Genomic DNA, 932 nt, shown 5'->3' with positions numbered 1-932 from the left:
CCATTTTTGCAGGAGTTTCAGCTACAGAAATCTGCACCCTGGGACAAGGACACAGTCATGAGCCCCTCTTCTCCTTGCCATGCAAAACCTCCAGTACTGCCTCTGCTCAGGGAGCTATCTTGTTTGGAGGGGCTCCCTGGTACGCATATGCCAACTTAATCGTTTAACCTCTTTTGGAGTCACTTGGACAAAGTCAACATTCAAACACTAGCACTTCACCACAGCGTCTTCACTTTCACACAGAAGTGCACTCAACTCTCGTTCAAGGCTGCAATTGCCTTGTTCAGGGTGGGGCTGTCTTTCAGCCACCAGGCATTGCTGGTAGAGGGTAGAGGAGTGGACAGAAGCAACAACATCATGCCAAAACTGTTGTGTACCATGTGTGGCATCATGGGAATTGTTCCAGCTGTACCTTTAGAAACTTCCTCTCTGAATCCCTCTACTCATTCCTCCACAAGAGGCTTTCCTTCCTGTGCCTCCCTATCATCCAGAGAGAAGCAACCATCCTGCAGGAATACATGGGGCAACTGGTACTGACACTCCTCACTGTGGGCAGCCCAGTCCCAGGTGAGCTTCGGGTGACCAGTAATAATGCCTCAGCCTCCCATGCAGGAGAGCAGAATCAGAGGATGTGTGTGGTTCCTGAATTCACTGCCTGCTGGAACTCAAAGAGCCCTGCTGTTGTTGGTTGCCTTCTAGTCCATTCTGACTCATAGCGACCCCATGCATGCAGAGTAGAACTGCATCACAGAGTTTTCGAGGCTGTGACCTTTGGAAGCAGATTGCCACACCTGTCTTAGAGACACCTCTGGGTGGGTTCAAACCACTAACCTTTCTGCTAGTAGTCAAAGGGTGGTATTGAGTGCTTACTATGTGCTAGACACAATTCTAAAAGCTTTGCATGCAGTAACTCCCTTAATGCCTACCAAAGC

The sequence above is a fragment of the Trichechus manatus genome, unplaced genomic scaffold, assembly GCF_000243295.1.
Source record: "Trichechus manatus latirostris isolate Lorelei unplaced genomic scaffold, TriManLat1.0 scaffold00097, whole genome shotgun sequence".
In the NCBI taxonomy this organism is placed as follows: Eukaryota; Metazoa; Chordata; class Mammalia; order Sirenia; family Trichechidae; genus Trichechus; species Trichechus manatus.
Note: the sequence above shows the minus strand (reverse complement) of the source record.